This window comes from Eubalaena glacialis, chromosome 2, assembly GCF_028564815.1.
Source record: "Eubalaena glacialis isolate mEubGla1 chromosome 2, mEubGla1.1.hap2.+ XY, whole genome shotgun sequence".
Lineage (NCBI taxonomy): Eukaryota > Metazoa > Chordata > Mammalia > Artiodactyla > Balaenidae > Eubalaena > Eubalaena glacialis.
The window spans coordinates 36,252,772-36,278,163 of NC_083717.1; the positions used below are offsets into that span (position 1 = coordinate 36,252,772).

Below are 25,392 nucleotides of genomic sequence, written 5' to 3' on the forward strand. Positions count from 1 at the left end.
ATGGCAAGATATGATAAATTCGTTAAGTGGGAGGATTCAAAATCCCAAACCAGCTGTTTTTCCCCAGATAATTACATAACACAACCCCAACAGCAATGCTTACGTCAATATTTTGAGTAAACTGACAAAGAGATCCTAAAACCCGTCTTGAAAATAAAAATGTAAAAAACAGAAAGTGCCCAAATCAACAGAAAGAGCAATGAACAAAATAGAAGGTTCAGAAATAGAACCAATATGTAGGATCTAGCTTTACAATACAGGTAGCATTTAAGTTCAGTAGGAAGAAGCCAAATTATTTGGTAAACTCACTAACCATATTGATGACAATGAGGAAATTTTTTAAAATTGCTGTAACTATAACTTCAAAAAAATTCCTGATGAACTCATAAATATTTTAAATATTTAAAAAATGAAATGATATAAATGAAGCCACCATAGGTAGGTGAATATTGGTGTAGTCTCAGAAGCCTTTCTAAACATGATTTCAAAATCAGAAACTATGATAAGAAAGACTAATAAAACTGACTACAATAAATAAATAAATAAATCCTATTACATTAAAATAAAGAATTTATTTTTGTCAAAAGACACCATCCAGTCATTAGAGAGTAAAAAGACAAGCCAGAGAGTAGGAAAATATATGTGCATAACATGTAACAGCAAAGAACCAGTACCCAGAATATATTTTAAAACTGCCACAAATAAATGAGAAAAAGAAAAATATTTTTAAATGGACACAGTACTTGAACAGGTATGTCACTAAAAAGGAAATTCAAGTGGCCAATGAAAAAATTAAAATGTTCAACCTCTTGGTCTCCAAGGAAACGTAAATTAAAACATCAATGAGTTACTACTACATATTTACCAGAGGGGCAAAAAATCTGAAAGTCTGACAATACCAAGTGCTGACAAGGATGCGAACTATGTAATGAAGTTCTTAGAAATCAATAAAACACAAACACATAAGATGTTAAGCTCTATTCCTTAGTAGTATGGGAGACAGGTGTGCTGAGAACTAGGACCAACACAAAACTGAATCCAGGAAGTAGGTGCAGTTAAGTGCAGCAGCCTCACCCTGTCTCCTACTGGGTGTTTCCTATCTACACTCACATTCCATGAAATGTGGTAACTGTTACAGACCTCACTCACTCTAGGTACCAGAACTGCTGGAGCTCTGAGGCAGCCCCAAGGAAGGTGCCAAAGGTTTCTTTTGTGATTACCATGCCCGGTAAATGATCCACACCTTTGGTCTGCAATTCTGCTTTCCATTTCCACACAGGTGAGGAAAATGCATCCTCCTCGGAGAAGGTGATTCCTGAACACCAAATTAGACCCTCAGAGAGAAGGCTGTAATTTAGATACACAGTTGTCACAGTCTAAAACCATAGCCACATCTTCTGATGACTTTAAGTCATTCTCCACATCAGAAGTTTACACTATTCCTAGAGAGAAATCTGATCTTTATTAAATTTGTCTGAATGTGAAATAACTGCAATTAACATTATTGATAAAATACCTATTTTCCTAATGAATCATCAGGTTTCTTTCCTCTCCTACAAACTGTCCCAAAGGAGGCTGGTAAGTCTTAAATGCAAGATAGGTTCTCATATGTCTAGAATAAGTAACTAAGATCTTGCAACCAAACAAGAAAATGAATAAATAGACCTTCAAATGTCTGTTCTCGTGATATCAATAATCCCATTCTGAATTCCACCTTTACATTCCCATTAAGGACCATAATAAGCAAAGTGAATTTTTAAAAAAAATTTGTAAGTCAGGAGGAGACAAAAATATTGGAGCAAAAAGTACTTTTATGATGCACTTTACAAATCTAAAATTGGAATTTACCCTAAGATACAGCCTTCATAATTTGGGTTGTTTATACAGGCATACCTTGGAGATATTGTGAGTTCAGTTCAAGACCACCACAATAAAGTGATGATCACAATAAAGTCACACAATTTTTTTTTTCCAGCACATACAAAAGCTATGTTTACACTATACTGTACTGTACTAAATATGCAATAGCATTATGTCTAAAAAAACAATGTACATATCAATTTAAAAATACTTCATTAACAAAAAACGTTAATCATCATCCAAGCCTTCAGCAAGTCATAATCTTTTTGCTGGTGGAGGGTTCTGCCTCAATGTTTATGGCTTCTGACTGGTCAGGGTGGTGGTTGCTGAAGGTTGGGAGGCTGTGACAACTTCTTAAAGCAAGACAACAGTGAAGTTGCCACATCAACTGACTCTTCCCTTCATGAACAATTTCTCTGTAGCAGGCAGTGCTGTTTGGTAACATTTTATCCACAGTAGAACTTCTTTCAAAATTGGAGTCAATCCTCTCAAACCCTTCCACTGCTTTATCAACTAAATTTATTTCTAAATCTTTTGTTGTCATGTCAACAATCTTCACAGCATCGTCATCAGGAGTAGCTTCCATCTCAAGAAACCATTTTTTTTTTCCTCATCCATAAGAAGCAACTCCTCATCCATTCAAGTTTTATCAGGAGATGTCAACAATTCAGTCCCATCTTCAGGCTCCACTTCTAATTCTAGTTCTCTTGCTATTTCCACCACATCTGCAGTTACTTCCTCCACTGAAGTCTTGAACCTCTCAAAGTCACTCATGAGGGATGGAATCCATTTCTTCCATACTCCTGTTAATGTTCTTATTTCTATCTCTTTCCATGAATCACAAATATTCTTAATGGCCTCTAGAATGATGAGTCCTTTCCAGAATGTTTTCAAATGACTTTGACCAGATCCATCAGAGGAATCACCATCGATGGTAGCTATAGCCTTTCAAAATGTGTTTCTTAAATAATGAGACTCGAAAATCTAAATTACTCCTTGATCCATGAGCTACAGAATGGATGCTGTAATAGCAGGCATCAAAACAACATGGATCTTGTTGTACATCATCAGAGCTCTTGGGAGACCATGTACCTTGTCGATGAGCAGTACTATTTTGAAAAGAATCTTTTTTTTTAAGCAGTAGGTCTCAACAGTGGGCTTAAAATATTCAGTGGGCTTAAAATGTTGTAAACAGATGTGCTGTCATCTAGGCTTTGTTGTTTCACCTATAACACAGAGTATATTTGGCATAATTCTTAAGGGCCCCAGGATTTCCAGAATGGTGAATGAGCACTGGCTTCAACTTAAAGTCACCAGCTGCATTAGCCCCTAACAAAGCCTGTCCTTTGAAGTTTGGAAGCCAGGCACTGACTTCTCCTCTCTAGCTATCAAAGTCCTAGATGGCATCTTCTTCCAACAGAAGGTTGTTTCATCTACATTTAAGATCTGTTGTTTAGTATAGCCACCTTCATTTATTATCTGAGCTAGATCTTCTGGGTAACTTGCTGTAGCTTCCACATCAGCACTTGCTGCTTCACCTTGCCCTTTTATGTTATGGAGGCCAGAGGAGAGGGAGAGAGATGGGTAACAGCAGGTCAGTAGAGAAGTCAGAACATACAAATTTATTGATTAAGTTCAGTCTTACGTGGGCGCAGTTCGTGCCACCTCAAAACACTTGCAATAGTAACATTAAAGATCACTGATCGTAGGTCACCATAACAAATATAATAACACTTTAAAAGTCTGAAATATTGCCGGAATTACCAAAATGTGACACAGAGACACCGAGTGAACAAATGCTGTTGGAAAAATGGCACCAGTAGACTTGCTTGACACAGGGCTGCCACAAACCTTTAATTTGTAAAAACAAACAAACAAACAAACAAAAAACAGTATCTGCTAAGTGCAATAAAGCAAGGTATGCCTCTACTGTTAAGTTTCACAGAATGTAAAAACACAGGGTTTTTTTAGACAAATTTATTCAATTTACTTTCATAAAGTTGTTAACTGTGCCATAAACAGTGTTACAAGCTGGCTTTCAAAAAATTGAATAGTTCCTGCCTGTTTTTGATAAGCAAACAACAACTGTGGAACACTGAATAAAAATCAGGTGGAAACAACAAAAAAAGGTGAATGGATAAAGAAGATGTGGTACATATATACAATGGAATATTACTCAGCTATTAAAAGGAATGCAGTTGGGTCATTTGTAGAGATGTGCATGGACCTAGACACTGTCATACAGAGTGAAGTAAGCCGGAAAGAGAAAAACAAATATCATATATTAACACATATATGTGGAATCTAGAAAAACGGTACAGATGAACCTATTTGCAAAGCAGAAAAGGTAGTATTTTCTACCCTTAAGGTCATGAACAGCATAAACCAGTCCCAAAAAAGTTGTAAATCTCAGGAACAGAGAGAGGGCAAGGAAAAATATTCCAAACTTTATGACTATAACTTTTACCAAAGGATCTTTCTTAGCCTTCTAGAAAGCAGAGCCTGAGGCAAGGATTAAAGTGCTGACAATTTATTCCAGAGGCAAAAGCCCAGGACTGTGAAGGTGAGGAGAAAAAGGGAGTGAGGCAAGGAAAGATACTAAAGAGTGTGCAGTAAAGCATGTGATCATGCTGACACTTTCAAAATAAGCCAGGAAGACAGCAGGTCACCTGGCAGGTGTGTTCACTTGGTACTTGGGACTTTCTCAGAAAGAGTTGCAAGAACAAACTGGACCTCAGAGTAGCCCACGTAAGGGAGGAAGAAAGGGAAATCCATCTGCCCAGCTCCCTCCTATGGTCTCCCATTGGTTAAGGTTCACTACAGGGAGCCGACAACAGAACACTTCTGGGTTTCACCATCTAGGCCTTAGCGGCCACTCCACAGCCAGGCCCTATGCCCACTGTGTGGCGTTCCACCCAAGACCAAAAGTGGAGGGAGATTTGGCACTTGACAGGACTCGGCATGTGGGGCCCAAAGGACATGTCAGCCCAGGGGTTCACCTCTGAACTCCAGCCTGCCCTGAGAGCTCAGCAAGTGACAGCAACAGTGGCAGCTGAGTGCTCAGGGAGGAGAGGCTCAAAAGGAGGTGGCAGGGAGAGAATCTCATTAGATGCTCCAGGTTTGGGTTCAATATAGGACCTTTCAAGAAATAAAGCTCTGTCCAATTGCTTTAATGGACTCAGCAATCACTATCAGCAATTACTGCCTCATTCATTCATTCATTCATATGTACATAATGAGTGGCTATCACGATCCAGTTCCCGTCTGTGCTAGGTCCCAGCAAATCAATAAGACAATTCCAATCCTCACAGAGATCCAAATCTACTCAAGGAAACACGCATCATTCACTAAACAAATATTTATTGAGTGCCTGGTTCGTGTGCTAGACACTCCTCTAGGCCTGGAGACTCAGTGATTAATAGTCAATAAAATGACCACAGAATGGTAAACAATGAGAACTGTACTAATTATAACCCTGAGTAAATGATTATAGTGTTTTAACTAGTCGTACTGCGACCCGAGTCAAGTATATGAAATCCCATCAGTATACAGGGGTTTAAGAGCAAACAAATAAACAACAATTATACAACACACCAGGGCTTGGGCACTAAATGGGGAGATCTGGATAAAATCCTGGAAAATGGAACCAGAATCCAGGAACCTAGCAAGTCCCTGACATTTTGCAAGATGTGTTATTTCAGGAAAAGGTGCCAGTCTGCTGAAAAAACTGACATATGAAATTAGACAAGATCCCACTGAAAGGAATGGGGTAGGGGAGTCCTGTTGACTGCTGGTGTGGCAGCCACTTGCTACCAGTGAGCGGCCCGCTGAACGGATGCCAGCTCAGATAGAATCACTCTGGAGGAAGGACCCACATTCTGAGTCCAGGTCCCAATCTCCAACCAATTACCTGGAGCTTGACTACATTTTGGTTCCCAATATTTTGTAGGGGACCGCGGGTGGCCACAGTCCCTTATTTGGGGTGTGGGATAAACAAATAAATCCCTGTGTTGAATATAATGATTGTAATAAGGTATAATGATAGTAATAACCTTTGCAGGCATTTTTATGTGCATATGTTTCATTTACTTTTTAAGCCTTATGAGAATCAAACATATTGAACCTGTAACTATACTTTAAAATATTTAAGAGAAATTAATTAACAGACTGTATAAATGGTACTGTTTGTGGGATTTAATTGGTTAAATTTATAAATTAAGCACTATTCAAAGAGCAAGTGAAATGAGTGCTTTTCATTTTAACACAAATATTACTAGATTTACAAATAAATTTACAAGATTTCCAAGTTGTTTTTAAAAGCTTACAGTAGAATCGGTTTTTACATTTATAACTTTAATGAATTAGACGTTGGATAAAATATAGGCATACCTCAGCAATATTGCAGGTTCAGTTCCAGACCACTGCAATAAAGCGAATATCACAATAAAGCAAGTCACACAAATTTTTTGGCTTCCCAGTGCATACAGAAGTTATGTTTGCACTATACTGTAGTCTACTAAGTGTGCAACAGTATTGTCTAAAAAATAATACACATATCTTAATTTTAAAATGCAAAGCAAAAAAAACCCCACCCAATTGGTAGCAATAGTTTCATGTGATGTACGATAGTAACATCACAGATCACCACAACAAATATGATGATAATGAAAAAAATTGAAATATTGTTAAAATTATCAAAATATGACACAGAGACATGAAGTAAGCAAATGCTGTTGAAAAAATGGTTCCAACAGACTCGCTCAGGGCAGGGCTGCCACAAACCTTCAATTTTTAGAAAATGCAATGCCTACAAAGCACAATAAAATGAGGTATGCCTGTACTGGTAATCATAAATCTCTCTTTCTGAGCCCTCAGAAATCAAAAACCAAAGGGACAAGAAAGACACAATAGGCCAGGTAAGTACAAAATGCTATAAGAACACTGACAATGGAGCAACCAATTCTTGGGGGAGGGTGGTTGTGCAGGAAACAGAGGCAAAATTTCCTAAAGCCGCAGGTGATGCTTCAACAGAGTTTTGAGAGAAGGAAAACAGCAGGTGGACAGGGGAGGGAGGCTGAAGGGAAGCATACACCAGCACAGAGGAGCATGGGCGTGGCCCACCGGGGTAAGCCAACAGGGCACAGCGTGGAACCTGCAAGTGGTTTGAATGGCTAGAGCTGGGTCAGCAGACACAGGTACAGGAGGGGTGGGCCCGGCAGCAACTGGAACCAATAGAGGTTTATCCTGAGGGGCCTCTGAAGGATTTTTTTTTTTTTAACATCCTTATTGGAGTATAATTGCTTTACAATGGTGTGTTAGTTTCTGCTTTGTAACAAAGTGAGTCAGTTATACATATACATATGTCCCCATATCTCTTCCCTCTTGCGTCTCCCTCCCTCCCACCCTCCCTATCCCACCCTCCCTATCCCACCCTCCCTATCCCACCCCTCTAGGTGGTCACAAAGCACCGAGCTGATCTCCCTGTGCTATGCAGCTGCTTCCCACTAGCTATCTATTTTACGTTTGGTAGTGGGCATGACATAATCAGATTTGTGTTTTAGGCAGATCCTTCTGGCAGGGTATGGAAGATGGCCTGGAGGGGGAGAAAAGGTGGGTGTATAAGCAATGTATGCCCTCAGTGTACAGTGATGGTGGGTACAGAGAAGAGTTAACAAGTCTTAAAGTATTCAGGAAGTAAAATCTACAGAATGTGGGCCCTGGAGAGATGTGGCTGTGGAGTGTGTGCCTAGCACAGTGCCAAGGAAGTAGCTAAAGACAATCAACTGAACAACAAATTTGTTCAATGTGTTGAACAAATGATGAATAGAATAACGGCAACAATATCAAAACATGTCGTTTAGTGGAAGTTACTGGGTGTTGAGCCCTTTGCCAAGAGTTTTCCCTTTATTACCCAATTTCATCTTCACATCAGTCCTTTAAGGCAGGTTATATTTATTGTCCTCATTTTGCAAACGAGGAAACCAAGACACAGGGACATTAAATTACTTGCCCAAGCTCACCCAGCTACTCGGGAGAGGAGGCAGGATTGAAACCTGCGTAATCAAGCTCCAGAACTCTTTGCCCAAAGGTGAAGGATGGTTTTACAGTTTCTAGCAATTGGAGTGATGAAAAGGTTTGGGTGAGGGAAAAAAAGTACAATTTTGGACAAAAATTTAAGATGTGTAGGGCTTCTAGATACAGATGTTTAGGAAAACTGTCAATAGCTCAAGAGAAATGTCAGGAAGCACAAACACAGATTTGGGAATTATCGATAGGAGGTCCCATGGATCATGAGAGTGGATGGGATCACAGAATATGAACAGAGTGAAAGGAGAAAGAGGACCAGGTGATCACTGATCACTCCTAGTGATCACTGATTTTAAAGAGATGGAAAGAGAAAGAGAAGCCGGAAAATAAAATAGAGCGGTCAGAGAGGTAAGAGTTCCACCAGCAGAGTGGTGTGGCAGGAACCACAGTAGAAGGCAGAAGTAGAAGCCTTCGAGAAGGAGGGAGTCAAAATGCACAATAAAGCAAAGTGGCCAAACAAGATAAAGACAGAAATGCCTGTTGGATTCTTTTAAGAAGATGTGGGTAACCTTCAATTAACTGAAGCAGTTCCAGAGAGAGAATGAGAGAAAGGCAGATTACACTGGGTGGAGGGGGATAACGTGATAAGGAAGTAGAGGCAAAGGGTAGAGATACGCTTTGTAAAAGTCTAGCGGTGAAGGAAAGAGGGAGATGGGAGAGGCTTGAGGGAGACAGAGCCATGGGAAGGATGTGCAGAAGAGGCAACGCTGATTAAGAGTCAGTAAAGGAGAGGTTGAAGATGAGGGGGAGAGGCTAGGATTGATGCCGTGAGGTCTCAGGATCGCAGTGATTCTGGAAGAGCCACCACAAAAAGTGGAAGAGGAAGCCATTCGGGGACATGATAAATGATTAGTGACTTCTCCTGAAGCCAAAGCCATACATTTGTAACATCAGCACAGTCATAAGATCTTCTCCAGCAGTTCCTGGCAGCCCCTGGTAGGAGAGAAGACAGATGTCAGATTGCTCCAGAAACATATGAAAGACGAGGGAGTGACGGGTTTGCAGGGGTCTGTGAGAAAGGGGCTGTGCCCTGCACGCGATCCGGGCAGGCAGGAAAGGAAGAGAAGCCATAAGATATCCGAACGAGCTTCAGGAAAAGAGCAGGACCTGCCAATACTGCTGAGCTACATCAGAAATAACAAGCTGAGTGGAACTTTCCTACTGACCTGGAATCACAGCTAAGGTCCAAACTGAAGACCAAAAACTCATAATATCCCACGTTCAAAGTGACCAACAAGCTTCCACCCGTGAACAAGCTTCCACTGCCCTGCACTTTCTTAGAGATGCCAACACTGGTCCTGCCCCCTACCCACGCCAACTGCTCTCCCTCCCACCTGAACACTCCCCAAATCAATAGAAGGAGAGAACGCGGGAGAGGATGGTAGTAGCCAGCCTTGTGGGGAAAAGGGTCCTTCAGGGTGAGAGGGACATGCAACACCTAAGCCAGACGAGTTGGGTTCAAATCCCATATCTGCCACTGGTAAGCTATGTGACCTAGGGCAATATATATCCACTCTGGTCCTCAGACTTCTCGTCTACAAAAGGGGGATAATAATACCTACTCCATATGGTTGGTACAGGGATTAAATCAGTTAAATTATTTAACATGCTTAGAATTGCACTATGTAAGTAATAGCTATTTTTCTTATTTCTTCCCCTTCTCATGGGAAACCAATGAGGGTGCTTTCCCTTTCCCAAAGCCAAGTCATGGGGTCTCCCATGGGGACCACTTGCAACATTTGGAGATGCCTTCAAAGAAGGAACACTGCTCTCCTTGGCTCTCAGAGGGTGGGAAAGAAGACTCCAGTTAGTTCCCCTGTCTCAACAAGAAGTTGCAAGGCAGGGAGCAGTAGGAGAGGAGCCATGGGGCTTTCCAGGCAGCGTCGGGGGTAAGTAAGGAACACAGCACCAGGAGAAGAGGGTAGGATTCTATACCACTGATGGCACCAAAGGGAGAAGACCCAGCTCACTCTGGAGGAGGGGGTCCTCCGCAATCGAGGGGCTAGGGCAAAGCTGTTCACCCCAAGCAGAACCAGAGCAAGGCCAGGACCTCCCCCCAACACACACCACCTCCAGGTTGGAGACACAGAAGAACTCGGCCTCTGCAGCTGTCCCTCTTGCACCCAGCACCAGGGGAAGAAACCCCTAGAAGGAGGAGAGGGAAGAGATTCCTCAGAGCCTGAGCACAGCCCCTCCTGCACCCCAGCAGCCAGGATCCCGCCTCCTCCAGCCACACCGCAGGGAACAGGTTAGGTCACAGTTTCAGAAACGAAGAGTGCTGTAAACACTGAGACTGGCAGGAAAGCTTTGGCTCTAATCAAGGTATCCTGAGGGTCATAATGCGCAGAAGGAAAGTAGAATTTGCTCCCGCACAGTGGAGTGCACTTATCGGCAAAAATAAAACCAGGTCCTACGTTTGTACAGAGCTGAGACCTCTCCTTAAATAAGACAAATATGAAAGACCTTCAGCCGGCAGGTTCTCCATGGCCACCCTCACCCCACCTGCTCCACTGACTAAGCGCATCACAAACCAGCCCCACAAGGCGGAGGCTGCCGTTCCACTTGAGGCCCACAGCCTGGAATATCTGTGGTCAGCCTCGGGCGGTAGACCCACCCTAAACCTGGCCCATGTGTTCAGTATACAAGGTTGGGCTTCTGCCTCACTTTCTCAATTATGCTCTGATTTCACTCTGGAAAAGTCCAGACCATTTGGTGGATGCCCTGACAACTACCCTAGCTTTCTCCAACCCTCTCTCCCCGAGGACTAAACTCTTTCCTTGTTGGAACCTCCCCTGATGGGAGTTTCCATTCCTCTTCTTAGAACCATGGCGGCACTTCCCCCTCTCCTGCCCCCTACCACCACTATTACACCCCTGGAGTACTGCCAAGGCCAAAGTCACCACAGCCCACCACAGTTACTGACCACAGCACTAACAGAGAATCCCACAACCTGGCCTGAGCCCCAGTCTCCAGGCCCACCCCTCCCAACCTGCCCACTCCAGCAGTTCTGGGATATAACAGTCAAGACCACGTGGGTATGACTACATTGGGAGAGGGAGGGCACTTACAAATTGGAGAGTAGATGCAACAGGATCAGAGGAATAGTTGGTTTCAGAGCAGAAGCTGATAGGATGGAATTTAAGATTTCAAGGCGAAGCAGTGAGTGATGCCAGAGTCTCTAGTCTGGCTATGGGAATGGGTGGACACAGTGGGGGAAAGGAAGGCTGCCAGTGTGGAGACGGGCCAAGAACTCATCCGCTTATCGGCTGACCCATCCAAAACAAAGCTGGCGTGTCACAGTGCCAAGGCTGGGAAGAGGATAATTTAATCTTGACTCAGAGGAGAAGGGACCATAAGGGTGTTCAAGTGCTTCTTTTTGTGTTCTTTTAGCATTTTATTTTGGAAAACTTTGAACATATCACAAAAGTAGATAGAACACCATAATGAACCGCCAGTTAGCCATCACCCAGCTTCAACAATTGTTGAAAATTTTGCCCATCTTATTTCACTAGTATCCCCCTCCTGGTACACCCCCCACCCCCCCCCCCACTGTTGATTATTTTAAAGCAAATCCCAGACATCATATAATTTCATTTGCAAATAATTGAGTATGTATGTATCTCTAAGAAGTAAGTGCTCTTCATTTTTTTCAACATTACCAGAAATAATTTTCACACCTAAAAATACTTAACAATAATTCCTTAATACCATCTGACATCCTCTTGGGGATCATATTTCCTCAATAAACTTATGCCTCTTTACAGATGGTTTGTTTGAGATGGGAAGCAAATAAGGCCCACGTGTTCATTGGATTGATTTGTCTCTGTCTTAGTTTGGTTTCCCCCAGAAACAGGTTCCAAGGCAACGATTTAAGTGCAAACTGTTTATTTGGGAGGTGATAGCAGGAAAACTAGTGGAAGAATAGGAAAATGAGCCAGGGAAGGGAAGAAAGCCAACAAAGGGTACACACCACTGGGGACAAATGGAGCACGGTTCCTCTGGACAACTCTGGGAGACAGTGTGGGGCACCCCTGAACGTTAACCCAGCCCTGGGAGATGGGGAGGAAGCTTGGGTATTTATCCACCTTCCCCATCCATCACTGGCTGAGGGCTGCTTCCAGGGGCATTAACTCTCCAGGCCATAAATTCTCTGGCACTCTGCTCTGCTTGCCATGCGTAATCCTACAGACAGAATGAAAGCCCTTGGGCAGAGGGTCACCAGAGTTCCCAGCAGGGTATCAACTGTAGCTGCTCCAGTCCACTAAAAGTTTCTTTCATCTACATTTCCTTCTCTGTCTTGTTCTTTGCCCTTTATTTACTGAAGAAGTGTGTCATCTGTCCTTTAGAATTTCCGCATTGTAGATTTGGTGGATTACATTCCCATGGTGTTATTTAACATGTTCCGCTATCTTCAACATTTACTGTGAATTCAATAGTTAGAGACTGATCAGATCCCGATTCCATCTTTTAACAAGAATACCTATGGGTGACGCCATGACCTTCCAATTGCATCACATCAGGAAGTAAGGGTCTCTAACAACTAAAGGTTTGTCTAGCTTTAAACAAATTTTCCTCCTCTTTCATTGGTTGGCTATGTTCCTTAATTCAGCATATTCCCAAGCAGGCCAACTTCTTCCAAATGCTATGGAAGCTGAGCAAATATGAAGTAGACAAGTCAAGCTCTGTGTCATCCAAAGGCCTCGCTGGAAATTTTCAAGGAGGGTTTGCTTGTGCCTTAGAGCACACACCCGAAGATGTCATTTATTCTCCCACTCCTCAGAGTGCCTTTCAAATACCAACCTCCTTTTGAAACCAACTTCCATACCAAAACAGTGCAAGCACCACATGTATCTCTCTGACTTTGAATTCTGGATGTGTGAATCTGCTTACACTGTAAGCTTCAACAAATTCCAAAGCGGAGAGATGCTTAGGCCCTCTCAATCTTACCTACACCATTTCATGAGAAAAGTCTGCCTTACTGCATTGTAATGCACATAGAATGCAAGCTAAAGAAAGAGGCTAAGGCGCTTGAAGAAATGCTAAAATTAAATTCAGAGAATGATCTAGCCCAAAGGAATGCTTCATACAATACTGACAAGTTGAAAATCTTCAGTAATTGATGCTTGCTAAAGAACCTCATTGTAGTTTAATTATCCAAGGTCATTTCTACTTGCCTCCATCAAACCTTCTCCAGACCAGAGTCCATGTTGTCACTTCACTCATTCAAGAAACACTGACCGTTGGAGCTCAGGAAGGGTGCCAGGCTCCGGTGGGAAAGAGTTTCTCTTTATCTCCTCTGTGATGCCAGTTCCTTCAATGTCATCCCAGACTCACAATATTCCAGCCTACACATCTTCTTAAAAAGGCACCAGGGAGAGTGATCTGTTTTTACTCGAAACACTCTGACACAAATGTGTGGCTTTTTCTTCCACCCAACAACCAATTCCCTAATTCTCCAATACCAACTGAGTGTCCTACAATTCAATTTTGACACTAATTACCTGGAGTTGGCATCAGACTCCACAGGTTTCAAGGCTCCATCCCACAAGACTGCCCTCACTTCAGATGCCAGACACAAGTATCGGGTCTCCAGGTTACCCACACGTCTGTCCCACTTGGCTACAAAGTTGAGGATTCCCACAATCTCCTCCTTAGGTTTGAAAATTTGCTAGAAAAGCCGACAGAACTCAGGAGAGCACTTTACCATTAAGGGTCTATTATAAAGATACAACTTAGGAACAGCCAAATGCAAGAGATGCACAGAGCAAGGAAGTGAAGAGGGGAGCAAAGAGCTCCCACGCCCTCTCCGGGCGCACCACCTCCATGTGTTCACCAACTGGAAAGTTCTCTGAACCTCTTCTTTTAAGAGTCTTTACTGAGGTGTCATCAGGTAGGCATTATGGATTAAATCTTTGTCCATTGGTGGTTAACTCAATCCCAACTCCCTCTCCCTTCCCTGGAAGTCAGGGGGTAGGGCTAAAAGTTTCAACCCTCTATTCATGTCTTGTTCTTTCTGGTGACCAGCCCCCATCCTAAATCTATCTAGGAGCCCCGACTCAACAGTAATCTCATTAGCATATAAAAGACACTCATCACTTAGGAGGTGCCGAGGATTTGGGGAGCTGTGTGCCAGGAACCAGAGACAAAGAACCAGGTGTCAGAGCACCCTCTCCCTCTTCACTATGCCTATGGTGGATATTTCAAAACCTATAAATGACATTTTCTACCCACTGCATTTACCAGAAAAAAAACAAACTCTTATCCCCAGGAGACCATCTGAGTGGCTTCCTCTCCACGTGGAGGCCGAGCCATTCTGATGACTCCCAGTATCCTTCTGGCCTTTATCCATCAGTGACCAGCACCTAAGAGTCACCTGGAACAGTGCAGTGTGTAGACAGCAAAGCCTCTGCTAATCAAGGTCCTCAGAAAACAACAACAACAAACCATCACAAAGCATTCATTAATGGGGCACAGCGGGAGGGAGGCAGCCTAGACCCACAGAGAAGGGGAGGCCAAATATCCAAGCGTGGAGATGTCTTGAGGGTCCCAACTTCGTCCTTCTCTCTGAAGTTAGTTCTCACACAAGGTCATCAGTCTCTTCCCAATGTCTTAGCTGACCTCTGTGGGCCAAACAATTCTGTTCCTGATGACCCCGTTCCCCCAGCCTGCCAAAAAATGCCCAGGCCCTGGAGATAGGTTCAGTTCCCTCTTATCTGTCCAGCTAGCTAGTCATCTCCTTTATCTCTAGATAATTCCCACTAGACTCCACTGACAACAGGTACAAACCTGTGCCACAGGCTGTTCTCTCTCAAATAGGTGTAATTCCCCTGCTTGATTTCACTTGGAAAGGGCATGCTGGTTCAGCCTCTTCATTTTAAATAGAAGTGGAGGCCCATAGGGGTTAAGTGACTTTCCAAAGATCACCAAGCGGTGGCAGATTGAAATCTAAAACTGTTGTGCCCCAGGGTTACCGGACCATTCAATATGAAAGGAAGCTTGTGTTTGTAGTTATGGAAGAATAATGCAGTTTGCAAATACATAAAGTTGCCCCTAGGCTATCAAACACTGGCTAAGGACTGAGTAATAGAACAGCTACTAGCACTAGGGAGAGTCTTCATCCCAATCAAAGGAAGCAGTAAACATCCTGGAAAAGCAAACTGGATGAAAGTGGAAAAAGGAATGGAGAAATGGAGGTAATGGTAGTTGACCCTGGAAAATGGAAATTAAGTGGTTTTAGCCTTTTTCCCTTAGCTTTACTGTGATGCTTGAATTTTCTTCTCAAGTAGGTATTTATCATCATAATTAGGGAAAGTAGACCAATAAGCCTGATTCCTAAAGTCACACTCAGAAGCCAGCCTCATTTCCTGGGAGTCATACAAGATATAACACCTGCCTGGAGAATGCCATCAGAAGAAACAAAGCATTCCGTAAGCCATGAAACGTACCAGCTCTTTACAAGGCATCCCATCCACTAGCACAAGCCATGCTGGACTCTCAGGGCACCGCATTCAACCCCGGTGCACTGCATTATAGCTTCAGAACTGGCCAGGATCTTTGTCAAAAAGTCAACTTCAGTCTTCTGGGTCAGGGGAGGCAGATAACTAACAGTGCCTAGATGCTCACTAAAGTCCCCATGAAAACTAAAAATAGCAATAGGTCTGGACAAGATAAGAGTGCATTTACCATATACCAAAATCAGAAGGATCTTCCACTGATGGGAAGGAATTCAGGTATATAGTCACTGATAAGTGAACATCAGCCCCAAAACCAGAAGTGGCTGCAGTGTGAAACTGAGTACATCGTTCAGAGAACACACCCTTTCCATCACAGACATTGTAGATTTGTGTGCTTACCATACAGTTTTCTAGTAAGTAGCAATCCCATGACCTGCTCTAACAAATTCAGTATGTAGAACACCACAGTGTTCCCGCACATGGAAGTCAGGGTCTTGAGGAAAAGGTGCCTTTTTCTAATTCACAAAGAACACCATATAGGCTAGCAGTGACCTCATCAATACCCTAACCCCACTGGCTGCTCCTCCACAAAACTCTAAGGGATTCAATCCAAAGCACATAACCAGCCTGACACTGTTGGGAGCCCATTTCTGAAGAAGTCAAGTCCCTGTGTCTCATCAATAACTTTCTTGCCTCATCCATTCTGAAGCAACAGCTTCTAGGGAGCAACCCAGCAAGGTGCAGAGATGACCAGACCAACTGCATTCCTGGGTGACCTTGGAAGAGTGCCTGCAGGCAGGTATACATTTTCATGCAATGAAAGTTTGATCAGAGGTGGCCTCAGGCCCTGCAGGGCCAATGTCCATTTTATCACTTGTCAGAAAATGGACGGTGGGGGGAAAAGAAGCTATGCCAGCCAAAAACAGCTGCCCGAGATGTGTGACAGACCAGAACTGTCCCATTGGAGACACCGGCTCAGCCGCTGGCCTCAGTCGGTGAGGACAGGGAGGGCACTGTGAGTGAACAGTGTATCACATCCAGGAGCCAACACTAGGCTTATTCATGGGTAAGTAAATAGAAACACAACAGTCTGAGGCCTATGACCAGAATTTGAAGCATAGGAGAACAAAAATAGTTCCTCGAGGAATAAGAGCAAAGACCTTCTTGCACATAACTTTACTGCAGGGAAGAGTAAAAACTGCTTTGGGTCTGCGATAGGAAATGAGGGCACATTCCTCCAAAATAGGCCACGTACAAAACAGAAGAGGCAAATGTATCCAACAGAATGAACTGAGAAAGAAGAGACCACAGAGAAAATTAAAACATCATAGCCAAATTATAGGAAATTCGAGGCCGAGAGGAATGTGCTGAAAAACAGCATGAGGACACGATTAGACACAGCCCAAAGGTGGGACAGCTAGCCTGGTCATTTCAACAAACTGACGTCATGAGAGAAAAAAGAACAAAAAGAAAAAAATCAGGTGAAGGGAACTCTTCTAGATTATAAGAGATTTTAAAATGACCAAGCAATTCCACTCGTAGGTATATACCCAAAAGAACTGAAAAGGTACTCAAATATCTGTACACAGTATTGTTGTGTCCTGAATGTTTGTGTCTCCCCAGCCCCAAAATCCATATGTTGAAGCACCAACTCCCAATGTGATGGTTATTTGGAGGTGGGGTCTTTGGGAGGTAATTACATTTAGGTAAGGAGGATGGATAAGGATTGGTATCCTTATAAGATGAAGAAGAGTCCAGAGCTCTCTCTTTCCCAAAGACATTTGGGAATAATTAGGGAAGCTTGCATATAAGCTGGGCATTGAATGATATAAAGAATCATTGTTAGGTGTGATAATGGTAGTACAGTTAAGGAGAAAAATGCCTTTATTTTTCAGATGTGCACACTGAAGTATTTGGGAACAAAATGTTATGATGTCTGTTAAAGTATTTAAGGACAAAAGGAAGATGAAGCAAAGGTGGCAAAATGTTAACAATTGTGAGATGCAGGTGATGGGGTCAGGATATTAACTGTATTTTTCTCTTTACTTTTCTATATGTTTAAATTTTTTCATAATAAAGGTAAAAAAAACTCCCAATCAAAATCCCAGCAAGTTATTTTGTAGATATTGACAAACTGATTCTAAAGTTTTATATGGAGAGGCAAAAGACCCAGAATAGCCAAGATTGATACTGAAGAACAAAGTTGGAGGACTGAGGTTATCAGACTGTAAGGCTTACTATAAAGCTACAGTTAAATAAGACAGCATGGTATTGGTGAAAGAATACACAAATAGATCAATGGAGCAGAACAGAGAGCTCACAAGTAGACTCCCATAAATATGGTCAACTGATCTTTGACAAAGGAGCAAAGGCAGTACAACGGAGCAAAGATAATCTCTTCAACAAATGGTGCTGGAACAACTGGAACGACCAAAGGACTATAAAATTCGGAATCATCTAGATCCGCTTTGCAAATTGGGGTAACTCCAATCTACCTGGCAGCAGCTTTGAGAAATTTCTGAAAAACATAAAGCAGGCAAGAATGCCTGAAGCAAGGACGGATGGATCCCTCACTCACTGGTCGGACCGGCACACATAATGGGATAAATAAAGGGCCACAGGGTGGAAGTCCCACAGATACCCCGAAAATAGCACTCGTGGTAGTTACTAATGAAGGGGGTAGAGTGCCTTACCTAAACTTGGGAAGACACACAAAGAGGAAAGGAACCATTGGCAAAGCAATTAAAGAAAACCCTGCCAGAGATTTCCTCCAGTTACATTCATTATTTCCACAAATATTAAGTGCCTATTAGGTGAAACTGGGGCTGGGAACACAGCAGCAAACAAAACACACTTGGTGTCTAACTTCGTGGTGGCTGTGCTATCCAATCCATACCCACTAGCTACATATGGCCATTTAAATTTTAATTTTAATGAATTAAAGTTAAATAACATTTTAGAATTCTATCACAGTCACATTAACCACATTTCAAATGCTCAATAGCCATGTGTAGCTAGTGGCTATCAAATGCTCCCAGAAGCAGCCCTCAGCCAATGCTCGCAGGGCAGGTGGTAGATAAACGCCCCAGCCTCCTGCCTCTGGTTGGCATAACTCTGAGGTGGCTTCCACGCTGTCTCTGAGAGTTCCCCGGCAAGCCTGAGCCCCAGGTGCCCTCAGAGGTCACTAATTTGGTAGCACACCTTTCACTGGCTTCCTTCTCTCCCCTGTCTCTCTTCTCCACTCCCCCACTGGTTTTCCCGGCATCACCTCAAAACCAACAACAACCAAAAAGCCGCCTCCCCACAAATTCCTGTTTCAAAGTCTGCTTATGGTAACCTTCAAACCAAGGAAACAATATACACAGTCCAGCTGCACTACCCCCCACCCCCAAACATTCTAACCACCAGAATATACTACCTACACTGTAAGTGAAGCAGCAAGGGGGGTTCCTTCAGTGTTGATCCCAAATGTGCTCATCTTTGAAGGATCCTGAAAATATGCACCCAGCCCTTAAACCATAAATTACTAAGTGCGGACCTTAATGTATGCAGTATGGAAACATGCAGCATTGTGGAGGGGTTGAGGGGGAACTGAGAGACCTAAGTCATCACCCAAGCAGGCCTTCTGCTCCCCAGGGACCCAATAGTGGGTTCTCACACACGGACCTTATGAGGGTGAAGCTTGGCCAAATTCTGCTTTAAGGAGCAGAGTTTGATTTTCTGTCCCAGGCAAGAGGCCAGCGGAAAAACTTAACAGCTAGTGTTTATTGCATGTTTATTATGTGACGAGCCCTGTGCTAAGTACTTCAAATGCATTAGCTCATTTAATCCCCTGAGTCTACCATGTTGGAGCTGTTTTTCTCCCCATTGTACAGAAGAGGAAACTGAGGCTTACAGAAGGGAAGGGGCTTGCCTAAGATTACACTACTACACTGCTGCGCTGGGACTCCAACCAGGTCTCCCTGACTCTGAACACAAACTCTTCACCAACAGGTAACACAACTCCCTTCTAAATGATTATTATAATAAAATCACCATTTATTGAACCATATTATGTGCAAAGCACTTTAGATACATAACTTCTTATCCTCACCACAACCCTCCAAGTTAGAATTGAGCCAGATACTATGTAAGCTTCATAAATACATTAGCCCATGGTTCTGATGAACCTAGGGGCAGGACAGGAATAAAGACACAGAGGTAGAGAATGGACTTGAGGACACGGGGGCGGGGGGGGGAAGGGTAAGCTGGGACGAAGTGAGAGAGTAGCACTGACATATATACACTACCAAACGTAAAATGTATGGCTAGTGGGAAGCTGCTGCATAGCAAAGAGAGATCAGCTCGATGCTTTGTGACCACCTCGAGCGGTGAGATAGGGAGAGTGGGAGGGAGGCGCAAGAGGGAGGAGATATGGGGATATGTATACCTATAGCTGATTCACTTTGTTATACAGCAGAAACTAACACAACATTGTAAAGCAATTATACTCCAATAAAGATGTTTAAAAAACAATAATAAATAAATACATTAGCCCTAGGAAGAGTCATCTCCATTTCACAGGTAAGAAGACTGAGGCACTACGAAGCATTTCCCCAGGGACTTCCCTGGTGGCGCAGCGGTTAAGCATCCGCCTGCCAATGCAGGGGACATGGGTTCGAGCCCTGGTCCGGGAAGATCCTGCGTGCCACAGAGCAACTAAGCCTGTGTGCCACAACTACTGAGCCTGCGTTCTAGAGCCCGCAAGCCACAACTACTGAGCCCACGTGCCACAACTACTGAAGCCTGCACACCTAGAGCCCGTGCTCCTCAACAAGAGAAGCCACCGCAGTGAGAAGCCCGTGCACTGCAACAAAGAGTAGGCCCCGCTCATCGCAACTAAAGAAAGCCCGCACACAGCAACGAAGACCCAATGCAGCCATAAATAAATAAATAAATAAATAAACTTAAAAAAAAGAAAAATACTCAGGTTTTTTTTTTAAAAAAAGAAGCATTTCCCCAGCAAGTGCCAGTGCAGAGACCCAAGCTGGCTACATTCTCCTTCCTACCTGGGTGGGGCTCCTGGATTCCATCATGCTCTTCATCTTACCTGCGGAGAGACCAGCTTCCTCCTCTGCAAACCCTGCTTGGTCAATGCTTAGAGGTAACTACGACTGATCGAGATCGCCTACCTGCTCAGAGGAAACCCAGCAGCGGTCCTCCCAAGGCTCTGCCCCTTCCTTAACCTGCAAGTTGCCCCAGGTCCTGTCTTCTCAGAGTGACGTCACCCCATCCCATTAGCTTTCAGCTAAATGGCTTGGCCCTCCCTCTCTGGTCCCATGCAATCTCCCCTGCCTCGTACCCACCTTTTCTCACTGCCCCAAATGCCCTCAAGAGATCTCAATGAACAAATCAATAGCCTTATCAAAGAAAAGACATATCATGGAGACTACAGGGCTTTTCGTCCTTGGAGAAGTAAACTAAATAAATCCAATAATATTTGTTCCTTAACAATCTACGCTGGTCTTCTGATATTACACTCCTTATTTTGATGGTAAGCTTCCAAGAATTTTTCAATTATGGCTATTTCAGCTAATTTCCATTCCCAAAGAACCCCCATCTAAATCTACCAAGGAGAATAGATACACCACATTTCTTTAAAATATGCATGTTTGGCAACTCAAAAGGGTACCATCTGGTTCACATAATTTCTGCATGAAGTTTCTGAAAAGCCTACACAACATATATGATCCACTCCTGCTGCAATAGAAGCCAAAACATTCCACTGTTATTGTACAAATTGACTCAGGTTAACTGTGGCTGAAATTGGCCATGGACCTTGCAACGATCAACTCCCTTAGAACACAGCTCACCAATTAAAATATACATATTTAATCAAAGTCATGCTAGAGAGGAAAGATAAACATGAAAATGACATCACCCTCAAGAATCATTTTTGAGCCCTGGGAAAAGCAAGTAGAGAACTGGCAAGAAAGCAAATTGGGACTCTTTCAAAATGAAGCAAAGGAGAAGGCAAAATAAAGTCAGAATAATTAAAACAAGAAGGGAATGATGATGGGAGTGGAGGGAACCCAGCGAGGGGAGTAAGCACTGTTTCCTTGGTGAGGAATTACAATGCGGCACATGGCAAAATGCCTAACAACCTGTAAACAGAAAACACTATGTCCCCATCGGAGTAAACACATCAAGGCCATTCCTCACCAGCACTGTAAACTCTGGATAGAGGAGTTCATTGGTGTGTGACAGACAGTGAGGCATTACCAGAAGTGACTTTGGGGTACGCAAGTCTCCTGAATTGCAAAGTAAGAATGTATTCCAGAGCGAGGCCCTTCCCAGGTCACCAGGATGAATCAGAATTGTTAAGTGATTGGAGACCCTCCAAAAAACACATAACCCAATTGCAGATGCAGACAAAACGTTTTTAGTGTTCTGTCCAGGGCTGCAAAAATGTTGCACACCAGCATACGTAAATTCCCTAGACTTACAGCTCAGAGCAGAGGTTGGCAAACATTTTCTGTAAAGGACCAGAGAGCAATATTACAGGCTTTGTGCTCTATGTTGTCTCTTGTCATAACTATTCAATTCTGCTTTACGCCATAGACAGCATGCACGAAAATGAGCTTGGGTGCATGTTCCAATAAAACTTTATTTACGGACACTGAAATTTTAATCATATGTAATTATTGGGTGTCACAAAATAGAATTCTTTTGATTTTTTTCAGCCATTAAAAAATGTAAAAATCATTCTTAGCTCACAGGTTGTACAAAAAAAAAAACAGGTAATGGGCTATATTTGACCCACAGGCCAGTTTGCCAACTCCTGATTTAGAGCTTCTATTTAATAGAGGCTAAATAGGTGACATATGGTTCAAATGAATGATAAAGACACCTTGGATTTATTTGAAGATTGAAAATCATGAGGAAGAGACTGGAGGGTAGCACCGGATTTATCTCATGCAATGGTGACAAGTACTGTACTGCATTTGTCTTGGAATCACTCAAGGCCTGTCCTTGAGTCCTTACAAGACCACCTGCCAGCTGTATGACCTTGAGCAAGTTTTACTTAACCTTGCCAAGCCTAATTTCCTCCCTTGTAAAAGGAGAAATAAGACTAGCACCTTCTTTTTTTCCAATAATCATTTTTTTAATTGAGGTATAGTTAATTTACAATGCTGTGTTAGCTTCAGGTGTACAGCAAAGTGATTCAGATGTGTGTGTGTGTGTGTGTGTGTGTGTGTATTCTTTTTCAGATTCTTTTCCATTATAGGTTAGTACCTTCTTGGTAGAGGTATCAAGAAGATGAAATGAGATGCTGTCTCTAAAAATACTTTGCACAGTACCCAGCACTTCTACCAAATACAGCTAATTAGCATTATGATTATACTCATGGAATGATTAGTTGATTGACTACAAAACATTTTTCCTGGATATGAAGATAACATTTCCTGGAAGTGAAGAAGTCCCGACTCCTAATTTATGAAAGTCAAAGCTCAAAACAAAGTAGATGCCAGAGGCAAACATCAAACTAATACAATAAAAGAATATTTTAATTTTGGTGCAACACCCCAATGATTCAGCTATTAAGAGTCTGGAAACCGGGGCTTCCCTGGTGGCGCAGTGGTTGAGAATCTGCCTGCCAATGCAGGGGACACGGGTTCGAGCCCTGGTCTGGAAAGATCCCACATGCCGTGGAGCAACTGGGCCCGTGAGCCACAATTACTGAGCCTGCGCGTCTGGAGCCTGTACTCCGCAACAAGAGAGGCCGCTATAGTGAGAGGCCCGCGCACCGCGATGAAGAGTGGCCCCCGCTTGCCGCAACTAGAGAAAGCCCTCGCACGGAAACGAAGACCCAACATAGCCATAAATAAATAAATAAATAAATAAATTTTTTTAAAAAAGTCTGGAAACCTCCAATTTCTATAAAAGTTGTAAGCTTGAATTCATGAGAAAAGAATGTAAGCATACACAGTCATTCAGTCACTCAACAAGCACTTCTAAAGACTTCCAGGACAGCCTGCCTGCCTGGGTTGTAAAAGTGGTAGCCACTGACCAAGCCTGCCTCTGCTTCTGCTTCCCATCTCCATCCCTCACCCCATGACAGACAGTGGCCAGCTGTGGATGGTCAAATAGCTTCTATCTCCCGCTGCTCAACCCTGGCCCCAGTCAGCACCAAACAGACAGTTGCAGCGGCAGCAGCAGGTGACAAGGAAGATGGTGGACGGCTGCCGGCCTGTGTGCTGGACTATGGTACAGGGTATTGCTATTAAGGAGTCAGCAAAAAAAAGGATGAGAAAGCTCAAAGGAGGGTGATGAAAGGTGTTGATGACCTAGATTTCCTCATTGCTGATGAAGCAACAGAAAAACCTTCATATGCAAAAAAGTGGCCAATCCGCCATGGCATTGTTGAAGAATGGGACTTGATGAAAAAGTTTATGGATCAAATGATCTTTAAATATTTAAGAGCAGAACCTGAAGACCATTTTTTTTGACTGAACCTCCACTGAATACTCCAGAAAACAGGGAATATACTGCTGAAATGATGTTCTAGGCTCGTACATTTCTGCACAGGCCATTCTTGCCTTAGCTGCATCCTGGACCTCAAGACAAGGAGGAGAACAATCTGTTGATTGGTACGATAATAGACAGTGGAAACAGTGTCACCCATGCCACCCCTGTGGCTGAAGGGTATGTGATTGGCAGTTGTGTTAAGCACATTCCAAACACAGGATGAAAAAGAACATATTTTATTCAGCAACTGCTGAGAGACGGAGAAGTAAGAATCCTTCAGAGCAATCCTTGGAAACTTTAAAGGAAACTTTAAACTTTAAACTATAGTTATGCCTGCCCAGATTTAGTGAAAGAATTTAACAAGTATGACACAGATGGAGCAAAGTGGATTAAACAGTATACTGGAATCAGTGCTATCTCAAAGAAAGAATTTTCCATTAGTGTTCGTTATTGAGAGATTCTTGGGACCTGAAATTTTTTCTCATCTAGAGTTTGCTAATCCAGGCTTTACTCAACCTATCTCAGAAGTTGTAGATAAAGTAATTCACAACTGTCCTACTGATGTCAGACGTCCTCTCTACAAGAATATTGTCCTCTCTGGAGGCTCAACCATGTTCAGGGACATTGGACATCACTTGCAAAAAGATTTGAAAAGAACTATAGATGCCAGGCTGAAATTAAGTGAGGAACTGAGTGGTGGTAGATTGACACGAAAACCTATCAATGTACAAGTCATTACACCCAAAATGCAGTCACAGGCAATTTGGTTTGGAGGATCCATGCTGGCTTCCACACCTGAATTCTACCACGTATGCCACACCAGAAAGGATTATGAAGAAATTGGGCTTAGCATTTGTCATCACTATTCAGTGTTTGGAATCATGTAAAATTGACTTCGTAGTTATTGGGGTTAGGGAGATGAGGAAGAAATCATCTTTCTGATTGCCTTTTTTGCCTGGATGGCTGGTTTTGAGATTTTAAACTTGACTTGAAATAATAGGACCACACTCAATTAGACAGGAATATTTTAGTAAGTTTATCAACATGGGAATGTAAAGGAGAGCCAAAATGATTAAATGTTTTTCTTCAGATTCAGTATTTGAATCGTATGTGTAACAAAAAGAAGCAGGTGTTCGTTCTTTCTGTGCCCTGATAGGTTCTATATTATTGAATTAGCCAAGATTTGATGGGATTTATCGGTACACTATAAATGTACCGATAAATATACATAACGCTTGAACTGAACACTTCTAAGTGTAAAATGCAAGAGCTTGCTTATATTTCATACTTTTTATCCTTTGAGGGAAAAAAGTCACGGGAAAACTAGTATTTGAGGGAAAAAGTGACCAAGTAAAGGACAAATTCAAAAAGTAGCCTATGACACATGGCATAGACACACACACTCATGGGATTCCAGTTATTAGGAAGTGCCTCCATACCCTGTGCCCCCCAATGGTTTTCCTTGCAAGTGCTTTTGGGACTA

At 42.8% G+C, this 25,392-nt stretch overlaps 1 pseudogene; it reads left to right on the forward strand.

Annotated features, from left to right (window-relative positions):
* Positions 1-23,660: 23,660 nt before the first annotated feature.
* LOC133084920 (actin-related protein 3-like) lies at positions 23,661-24,796 on the forward strand (annotated as a pseudogene).
* The last annotated feature ends 596 nt before the right edge of the window (positions 24,797-25,392 follow it).